At 41.4% G+C, this 10,105-nt stretch overlaps 1 long non-coding RNA gene across 2 annotated transcripts in view; it reads right to left on the bottom strand.

The window, feature by feature from the left end:
• LOC137864638 (uncharacterized) overlaps positions 1-9,516 on the bottom strand; it is a 21,174-nt gene extending 11,658 nt beyond the window's left edge. For both annotated transcript variants that reach the window (XR_011101578.1, XR_011101579.1), the window contains exons 1-4: positions 9,374-9,516; positions 7,579-7,676; positions 6,523-6,587; positions 3,315-3,447 (exon numbers count right to left, since the gene is read on the bottom strand). This is a non-coding gene — a long non-coding RNA (uncharacterized lncRNA). The remainder of the gene's footprint in view (positions 1-3,314; positions 3,448-6,522; positions 6,588-7,578; positions 7,677-9,373) is intronic.
• Positions 9,517-10,105: the final 589 nt, after the last annotated feature.

The raw sequence follows: 10,105 nt of genomic DNA on the forward strand, positions 1-10,105 counted from the left end.
GTAGGGCTGTAATAGAATCCTAAGGGTCCTGATGTTCAATCATCTTTAACACTACTTTTTACTGTTATCCTAAGTATTTCCCTGCTCACCAGATTTCTGTTAACCTGACCTCTCTCCAGTTAGCTTTGCCAAGTCTTTGAAACCATACTGATCTAATTTTCCATTTCTCATCTGCAAGGCAAGTTCTTTTCAGGTGAAATCGTTGCACAGAAGTATGGCATTATGGATTTAGGATGGTTTTCACAGCACAATGCACTGCTGTGATGAAAAACCTGTTTCTGAGGTTGCTTTCAGGTGGAACTATTTAGCTTAGGGGAGAATTGTGTTACTGCACCTCATTTTTCTCTGTACGTCTCCACATCTTACCTCATAGTCCAAGTTTAGATGCAGAGAACATTAACTTTTTGGAGGATGTTAAATAAAAATAAAATGTCTCCACTAAATTCTCACCCTTTCATTAAGAGAGTTTAATTTATGAAGAAATGTTTCTAGTTACACATTTGGGCTTCCATAAGGGAAACAATAATAAGGAACATTGTAAAACATGACAAGCTGCAGCACACCTGTAGGCCACTGCACCCAAGGCATTTCTGTAATTCATTCTCATTTCCAAGAAGTGATTATGATTTTCTATGGTTCGTTCAAGTACTTCTTAAAAACCAGCAGTGGTTTTAATAGAAATGTGGTCTTATTAACACGTAACCAAGGCAGAAGCTCTCTGACATGATAAGCATGCAAAAGGGAAAGGGGAAGTGGAAGATGAAGACACCAGAGTGATGGAGCTCACTGTGGCTGTGCAGGTGGCACAGGGGCAAGCACCCAAAGGCAGCAGTGATTGCTAATGCAAAATAGCAAAGGACACAAAGTATCTCTTGTTAAGACACTGCAAGGAGAAAAATGCTGCCTCCTGCAGGAAAGCTGATCAAAAGCTCTTTGATTCCCAGAGGGTTTCTAAACTCTTTGATGCTTTGTTTCCTCACCTAGAGGATACAGCCATAAAATCCCTTTTTTCTTTAGAGACCATGGCACTTTCTGGCACCAGCGATGCCAGCATGGGAAGCTGTAGAAGTCACAGCTTCAGAATTTAACTTGTATTTACTACAGAAAAAGTTGTCATGTGCATGACAAAAACTAAAAAGTACAATCTATTTTACTAACGTATATAGATTACATCTTACACAAGCACCTGAATATCCCCTTTCGAGAAATCCAGCCTAGCGAACATGCCTGGTTCCCACAAGATCATGTCAGTCAGGATCAGCCTTCGGATTCCTAAGCAGAAAGTAATCTCTGTTCCCTGTCTCCTGCCAATAGTAACATCACTTATATCTTATCAAGCTTTAACAGTTGTTCAAAGAAATGCAGTGTGTAAGAACCTCCCAAGGAGTAGTCACGCTTCACCAAACTGATAAACTTCTGTGATGAAATGACTGGCTGGGAGATGAGGGGAGAGCAGCAGATCCTGTCTACCTGGACTTTGGTAAGGTTCTTGGCACACATCCCCCAGAAGATCCACATAGACAAGCTGCTAATGTGTGGGCTGGGCAGGTGGACAGTGAGGTGGACTTAAATTGTCTGAATAGCTGGTGTTAGAGAGTAGTGGGCAGTGGAGAAAGTCTAGTTGGAGGCCAGCAACTAGCAGTGTACCCCAGGGATCAATAAGGGGTCCAGTCCTGTCCATCATGAAGGCCCATCATTAATGACGGACATTAACGTCCATCATGTCTATCATTAATGGTCTGGATGAGGGGTTAGAGTGTACCCTCAGCAAGTTCAGAGATCACACAAAATTGGGAGAAGTGGTTGACATGACAGAGGGTTATGCTGCAATCCAGAGGGACCTGGAGAAATGAACTGACAGGAAACTCATGATGTTCAACAAAGAGAAGTTGCAAAATCCTGTACCTGGAGAGGAATGACCCCATGTACCTGTACCTGGGGGCCACCCATCTGGAAAGCAGCCTGTCAGAAAAAGACCTGGGAGTCCTGGTGGACACCAAGTTGAACATGAGCCAGCAACATGCCCTTGCCACAAAGAAAGTGAATAGACTTCTGGGCTACATTAGATGAAGTGTTGCCCACAGTTGGAAGGAGGTGATCCTTCCTCTCTGCTCAGCACTGGTGAGGCCACACCTGGGTCCTGTGTCCCCCAGCATGAGAGAGATCTGGGCATACAGGACAGAGTCCAACATAAGGCCACAAAAATGATGGAGGGACCAGAGAATCTCTCCAGTGAGGAGAGGCTGACTGAGCTGGGCCTGCTCAGCCTGGAGAAGACTATACTCGGGGGATCTCACCGATGTCTGCAAATCCCTGAAGGCAGGGTACACAGAGGACAGAGCCAGGCTCTGCTCAGCGGTGCCAAGGGCCAGGCCCAGAGGTAGTGGGCACAAACCAGAGCACAGGAGGCTCCCTCTGAGCACCAGGAGGGACTTCTGTGCTGTGCAGGTGCTGGAGCCCTGGCCCAGGTTACCCACAGAGGCTGTGGAGTCTCCTCCTTGGAGATCTTCCAAAGCCACCAGGACACACGCCTGGGCCCCCTGCTCAGGGTGGCCCTGCTGGGACAGGGGTTTGGAGCAGATGGCCTCCAAAGGTCATTTCCAACCTCAGCCATCCTGTGACTGTGAGAAAGATGTCACCAGTAACACTGGCACAAACATTCCTTTGCCTAATCTGATTATCAGCAGTTGTAAACCTAATATCCAAACTTATACATATTCTAAGCAAAGAATTCTTTCATTCAAATTCCATCAAGTCTGAACAAATTTCTCTTAACTAGAACCATGTAGTGAAACTGTTTCTCCATGAACTTAAAAGCTAATTTTTGTGTACAAATAGAAGTCCATAAACAAAAGAATAGCAATCTGAGCTGTTTTCAATTCACTATTAAAACAGTTGTCTTACTGCCAAGGGCTGGATCCAAGACCACAAAGCAGCAGATACTGAAAACAATTTCCTGTTTGCATGTAAACATCTTATTTACATACGTATTTACTTTGTCATCCATAACAATCACCTTTCTATATAGCACAGCATAAAACTGTCTTAAAGACAAGGAACAGAAAATCCACGAGTGAATGGCATGGCTGGGACTAGTAGATTTTTCAATTCCCATTGCAACTGACTGTTTTACAACCCAAAATGCCTAGCTTGTATGACTTCCATTGTTAGTGCATGAAGGAAGCATTCAGAAGGGCAGCTATTTTAACAAGATGGCAGCATCCAGCACCCAGGAGACATGAAAGACTAGTGAGTCACATTTCACACCACTTACAGTAGAATTCAGTGTAATATGTAGCAAGAAACACACTTACTGGTTGAAATCTTGGGCTGGCAGGGCTTGGCACCTCTGAATTTGCTGTAGATCGCTATGTTAGGAACATGTCTGAATTGCAGTGAAATTTCTTCTTCCCAGTGGAAAAGAGCTCACTTCAGTGACATCACGAACTGTAAATAATAAGAATAAACCAAGGTTGCCTGAGACAAAGTTACTTCAAGTCTATAAAGGTAGATCTAACGGAAAGCACTGAGAGCGTTATACACCTCCCGGTTTGCTATGGGCAGAGATCTCTCTTATCAGAGAGATACAGAGATATCGTGAGGAACCAATTCATTGTGGGCTGCTTTAATTTCCCAAATAACTGCTATATAGCAGATGTTTCCAGAAATGACAGAGCCCAAATATTTTTGTATGGTACAGTTAGCATTTATTTCAATTAACAGTTAATGGAGTATATAAATGACATTATTTTGGACATGTTTTAGTAACTATGAATGTTCTGCCACTTTCAATCTCATACTGTCGGGCATCCTTGGGGTGGTTCCACATGACAATTTTTTCAGCAATGGGTCATTAAATTCTTAAAAAAAAAAAAAAAAAAAAAAAAAAGCCTTTTCCTTCCCTGTGCAGACTTAGCTTTGGATCCTGAGAGTTGCATCACACACTCTGTTTCTCTGCTCTGTTCTCCAACATTTATGGCAGGCTGCCTGGTAACATACCCTGCCCTGCATGTACCCAGATAAATATGACATAACACTGCTAATTACAGGAAAAAGCACCTGTATTTAGCCTGTTCTGGTCATTATTTAAACAGGACGGCAACGCCTACACAACACAATCCCAGGAGAGCAGATGCATGTAAGTGTTGACACACATCATAATTATTAGACTACAAACAAACTATTCTGTATCTTGATTGTACAGTGCCGCCAAACTTTCTATCAAGCTTCTCAGGAAACTTCTCCCCAAAACAGCATAGAGAGCCAAGAAGTGTAATCATTTTCAGAATGAACTCAGTTTAAAATACATATCTGCTCAGGCTGAGAAGCCAAACTCCGTAAATCTAGATATCTTACAGCTATCTCTAAGTGGGTAACAAGCCTGCACTATCTTCCAGGGGAATTTCATTCAACTACTAGTATCCTTAACCCAGAAACATTCTTCTCTGCAGTAAAAATAGTTCCTTGGGAAGGGAGAGCTCTTTCAGAGGCTGCTGGGTGGCCCCAGGAAGCAGTGGAGTGGCAGCTGGCTGTGAATACAGCATCTCCTTGTCTGATCAGAACACTTTCTTTCTGATCAAAGTGATAGGCACTTTATTAAAAGAGGCTTTTTGCAGTTGTCTGAACAGTCTCCTAGGCTTTTTTTAATCAATGACTCAATCAAGGACTAAATGAAGAGAGAGGGGCAGATACTGATCGGTTTTGAGGCAAGTAATTAAAATTAATAGACTAGCCATAGTGTGTGAGACAGTAGTCAGAGGACCACCAAGCCACTGTGCCACATGTCCACAGAGGAACATTCTCATGAACCTTAGCTCATGCTAACTTACTGTGCAGTGTGCTGAACCCAAAAATTGACGTAGGCTCTACAGAATCCATCTGTGTGGGGGATACACACATGGTGATGCATTACAGTCAGCACAGCTCATCCCAAACCGTATAAAGCTAAGCCTAGAGTGAACTAGTGAACTACACAGTTTGCACTGGTTTCTTGACTGAGATATTGCAGCTCCCAGTATGTCAGGAGGAAATAACTCCCATTGATTTCACAGGACTTGACTCGGACACCATAAGAGCATTTAGCATAACTGAGGCTAAAACTAGAATAGGCACTTTTCTGTGGACTTAAATAGAAGCAGCTAAGCCTCTGCTGACATGCGGAAAGGCTCCATCCTGATAAATGGTCCAAAGAGAGAAAGGAGTTTTACTGAGTTTACAACAAGATATAGTGTGCAGCAAGCTGCTCACTGACATCGCTTTGTAGTTTACATGTATCAGTTTTACTGTTTTTTCCCCCAAAAGACACTCCCCACAGGAAGAGGTTTGCTTAAAAACATTTTGAAACAGAACTTTTCTATTAAAATGTATTTAGATTTTTAAAGATTAAAAAATTTCAGTCTGAAACAAATAGCTTCTTCTTGTTGTTTCCATTTAAAAAATTATGTTCTGATTTTAAGTGAAATTAGGCATCCCTGTGCCTTCTGGAGTAGGCCAAGAGGCCAAGTTCTTGCAGTTGGTTAGTCCAGGTTCACTTAAGTTTTCAGTGGAAAACACCAATTTCAGTTTGTTGCATGCTGGCACAAACTTCCTTAGGAACACGTGTGGTCAAGATGGATTTCTCATTATCTCAGCGTGTGTGAAAAATCTCGGTCAGTGTTTATGATCAAGGAATATTTCCTTACCCCTGAGGTCCCTGCTCTACCTGCTGCTGTGCAGCTCCCAAGAAACACAACCTTTTGACCTGGAAATTTGTTCAACAGATTTATCACAAAATTTGTGATAAATATTTCTTCTCTGTACTTGCCTTAATCATGGGAAGAAAGTAAGTATGCTGTATACGAGACAGCACACACATTCAGAGAGTTGGGGGATGTTGTCATGCCTCTCACAGACTCCAGTCTTACTCATTATTTACCACCAAAATACCAGTCTGAGGATGCTCTTCCAATTTAAATTCACTGAAGTAGTATCTAGTTAATGTTTCCTCATTGGTATTTTGCTCCAACAGCGCAGAGTTCAGCTAGGCTGTGGTATGCTGGATGAGCTTTCTTTGAGAAGCTACTGGAAGTCCCATCAGAGCCTTTCTCAGTAGCTTTTTCTGAGCTTCCTGGTTTCCTGGTCATCTGTCATGTCCTACTGCCCTCTGAATGCTTGCTGCCTTCTTGCATAAGTTTCCCTCTAGTCATCATTTACTAAAATGCTTTCTCAGAAGAAGTGAGAGCAGTATATACATATATATATATATAAATATATATAAATTTTATATGTTCTGAACTGACTCATGTTTTTCACTCTCCAGTAGTCTTTCTGGCACAGTTTTTCTTTCTCTCTCTCTCTCTCTCCTAAAGAAGTACCTGGGAAACATCCTTTGCCTTATGGTCTGTCATTTCTGTTGTCTTCTTTCTAATATTGAAAATAGACAGGGAAATAGAGAAGAAAATTGGCCCCTGCCCCAGAATTAATTCCCTCATTTGTCTCCACCTAACCTGTAGCCAATGCATACATCAGATAGTGAAATTATACCTTGTGAGCATCCGCGTGGCTTCTAAAGTGCAGTCAGAGCCCAGGCAAGAGAAGGAAAATTCACCCTTCAAGAGACAGAAGATTATCGGGGCTGGGAGGATCCCAAGGCAGTCTCCAACACACACAGAATTTTATATTATCTTGTGAGACATAGGAACCTTTCTCCTCTCCAAGTCCTAATGCCTAGACTGAGCTCAGCCTCAAAAGCAAGCAGATAAACCTGCTCTTTTCCTGGACAGGGATTGCTTAAGTCCAAATAGCATTAAAGGGAATGTTCCTATCGAGGCATTGCTTTACACAAAGGACAGCTTCTCTGTTAAGGGTTTCACTCTACATGTTTTCTGGGAAGTTGCAGGAATTGTGACTTATTCTTGTTCCCTTTTCTATTATAAAAAACTGCTGGCTCTAGCCTCCAACTGTTATTTAGCAGCCAGAGCTCTGCGTTCCTAAAATGAAACTATGTCTCAGCATTGTTCTTGCAGCATCATGCATGATTACAAAACCCTGAGCCATACCAGCTTTAACAAAGAAATCTATTTCCTTATCTCTCCAGGAAAAGACTGTCTAAAACTCCACTAATTCCCTGGCCTTGCATTATTTGCTTATCAGTGACCGGAGATTTGGTTACAAAGCTTTTGTAGTCACCTTTTATTGCCTAACAGCAACTAAGAAAACCAGATTTCACCACCTGATGAATCATATACTTCACCAGTGTTTCTAAATGCTCCACTTGACCAAGGAGTTATCTGCTCATTTGAAAGAATTAAAACAATTGGCAGAAACCAAGTGGATAATCCTTCTTTGGGAAATGTTTCTTGGGGAATTTTGGTGATGATATTAACCAGAAAGGAGGAAGCAGCAGCAATTTCAAAATCATGAAAAACTATGTTTATACATTAGGGAAGCCTCTGCTGAATATAATCCTTCCTTTTAAGGAAGATTCACAGCAGTTATCCATGACTACTGTCAGTCTCTTTAAATTGTGGTAAATCTCCAAATGGCAGACTAAGCCATTTCCCCAAAATCTTTACCATCTGGACATAATGATGAACCTACGTTTCTCCAGATACTTCTCATACCAGCTTGTTATTTCCATATTCTGTCTCCCTTTAATTCTGTTCCTCCTTCCTCTATCACAGAGCAACCAGAAATGCCTTGAGAAAATACAGTATAGGTGATCATAAAATGGTTCGGGTTGGAAGGGACCTTAAAGAACCTAATTCCAACCCCTTCCACTAGACCCAATTAACTCTACTAGATCAATTAATTCCAAAACCTCCCACTAGACCAGGTTACTTAAAGCCCCATTTATCCTGGACTTGGACACTGCCAGGGATGGGGTACCCACAACTTCTCTGTTCTAGTATCTAACCACCCTTAAATCTGTAAGGTAGATCTCACTGCTGTGTTCAAGGTGTAAGTAACGCAGCACAATTACTTTGGTACAACCAAAAGATGGTACAGGGGAAAGAAAAGAGATGGCAGCTCATATAGCTCTGGCTGGCCAGGATCACACTCCAAACAACAGCAGGGCTGGACTCAGATAGATCCTTCTGTTGTCATGGGACATACGGTCTTCTTGCTCTCCAGTAGTAGTTTTCGTAAGCTGATCCCATTTAGATGTGATCAGAAACCTCCTGCAATCAAAAAACCTCCACAGCATGCTGGTCCTTGACTACACAGAAACACCTGCAGCTGGTGTAATGCTGCCTTCGTAGCCAGGGCAAGCTATATGGAAAGGGAATTTATAAGCAAGCTTTACAGAACCCATTAAGGGTTTGAAGGTGCTGGGCAACACATTGCCATATGGCAGAACTGATTTGATTTGAATGCAGACACTTAGTGTTACCTTATTTGTGCTTCAGAGTCCTGTTTTTAATATGAGGCAGTAAATGAGGAGTTCAAGTTTAAACAAGGGTTACTGACTGTGCCCAAATCTGATTACAGTGTAATGGCTGAGTTAGTGTTTTGTGTTTGATTTTAAGTGTTTTTTCTATCTCTCTTTTATTTTTTTTTTTTATATATATTTTTTTTAATTTCCTGGAGTGCATAAATAATTATTTAAGTTTAAAGTGAGCTCTCCCCTACTACAAAAAAGTTCTCCCCTGAACTACAAAAATGAAATCATTTTCAGGCTGGCAACAGTTTGGAAAGTATTTGTGTCATTTGCTCCTTTCATATTTTTCAAAATAATTAAACGTCATTTATGGGAATAGTTAATGTAAACCCCAGATAAGCTCAAAGTAACAAAGAGAGATCAGAGAAGGTATTAGATTCATTAACTTACAGATAAACTGCTTGAGTGCTTATACCATTGCACTGTATCTGGGCAGACGAGTGAAAAAATTCCAGCAACTGAGCAATAATTAACTTTGTTACTCTGTCTTTAATATTTTAAAGTGAAAGATAGCTATTTTCACCAAGTCATTGTGGCCATTTCCCTCTAATTAAGAACCTCTGAACTCAAGAATCTTTGAAGACGTTATTGCTGTGATTCTAACACATGCTGAAGTATCACTAACTAGATCGACCTGTTTCAGGCAACCAGGGAAAAAACAGGACAACATGGGGGAGAATTAGTGTTTTTTGGATGCCTGGCTGGACAGAGCTGGCTACTGACCCTAGATCTTCAAATCCTAGGCACGGGCAAGGAAATATACCCAGCAGCAGCAAATTGACCAAGTGTTTTCATACAAAAATATTTTCAACCATTAAATCAACGCTCACTTGTATTTTCCAGTATGCACCTAGGCACAGAAGTCTTCTGTTGTATTATTTGTGAGCACAGAAGCAGTTACAATAGCATAAAATATCCATCCTAAAGGTAAACACCACAAACCCCCTGGCTTACCAGGCTTCCCATTTTGACTCTGGAGTCACAGCTCTAGCATCTCCAGGAAGATGTGAGCTTAGACCCAACAGATACAGAGCCCCAAGAAGTCTCTGATTCTAGCACATCATTACATGGGGCTATCATTACATAAAGAAAATCCTAAACCTGTTTTGGGCTCTAGCTGCTGCTTTGCATGGCTGTGGTCTATGTAATATTAAACAGCTGTCCACAGCTCTACATAATCTCTGCTGAGTAAAAGGGATAGAAAAGTGCTTTCAGCTGTAGTGTTAAAGTCTGCCCATGCAGCAAGATAAAATAGTCTCTGTTCCTTGCCCTTTAAACAGCTAACACAAGACAGTGAGGTCTATTTTCTTTCCTTTTTTTTTTTTTTTTTTTTTTTTAACTGACATCAGACTTCGCTTTTTCTCAGGGAAGTTCAGCACTGACTTCAAGCCAATAGGGCCTTTCTGGACAGCTGCCAGATGACCATATCACCTTTCAAAAAAGGTTTCCCTTTCCAGCTCTCTCTGTTATTTATAGACAAAAAGCAATGGATACAAAAAAACTCATGGGAAAAGGGATGGGATAGTGTCAAGCTACTAGGGGTTTCGTTAAATTACTGCCTAATAGAGAAATATGTGCCAAGGTCTCTTTGAATAGCTTTTAAAAAAAAGTTTCTAGTATGGGGGAGTAGGGTGGAGAAAAGTCCATTATTCACAGATCTGGCAGCCTGAAGATAAGGAAGAAGCT

Source organism: Anas acuta, chromosome 15 (assembly GCF_963932015.1).
Source record: "Anas acuta chromosome 15, bAnaAcu1.1, whole genome shotgun sequence".
Classification (NCBI taxonomy): domain Eukaryota; kingdom Metazoa; phylum Chordata; class Aves; order Anseriformes; family Anatidae; genus Anas; species Anas acuta.